The sequence below is a fragment of the Penaeus monodon genome, chromosome 7 (assembly GCF_015228065.2).
Source record: "Penaeus monodon isolate SGIC_2016 chromosome 7, NSTDA_Pmon_1, whole genome shotgun sequence".
NCBI lineage: Eukaryota > Metazoa > Arthropoda > Malacostraca > Decapoda > Penaeidae > Penaeus > Penaeus monodon.
Genome location: NC_051392.1, coordinates 56,045,685 through 56,046,367, shown reverse-complemented (window position 1 = coordinate 56,046,367; position 683 = coordinate 56,045,685).

Below are 683 nucleotides of genomic sequence, written 5' to 3'. Positions count from 1 at the left end.
GGAAGGGGATAGAGGCATTGAGGGAGGCAGGCAGACGGCATGCAGAGAGGGAGAGAGGGAGAGAGGCAGAGAGCAGGCGGGAGGGAGAAAGGCAGAGAGGATGAGGGATTTAGGCGGCAGGGAGACAGCATGCAGAGAGGAGAGAGCAGGAGGAAGAGGCAAGAGGGGAAGGCGGCGGGGAGGGAGAAAAGGGAGGAGGGGATAGGGCTTGAGGGAGGGAGGCAACAGGCATGCAGAGAGGGAGGAGGCAGAGAGGCAGAGAGGCAGAGAGGGGAGAGGCAGGGGGCAGGGAGAAAGGCGAAGGCATAAGGCATTGAGGCAGGCAGGCAGCAGCATGCAGAAGGCAGAGAGGGAGAGAGGCAGGGGCAGAGAGGCCCGGCGGGAGGGAGAAGGCGAAGGTAGAGGATTTGGGCAGGCAGGCAGCGGCATGCGAGAGGCAAAAGGCAGAGAGGAGAGGCGGGGGGCAGGGAGAAAGGGAGGAGGCATAGAGGATTAGGGAGGCAGGCAGACAGGCATGCGAGAGGCGAGAGGCAGGCAGGGAAAGGCAGAAGGCATAGAGGCATTGGGCAGGGAGGGAGCAGGCTGCAAGAGGGGGAGGCAGAGAGGCAAAAGGAGAGAGGCGGCGGGGAGGGGGAAAAAGGGAGGGGAAAGGGAAGAGCATTGAGGCAGGCAGGGGAGACAGG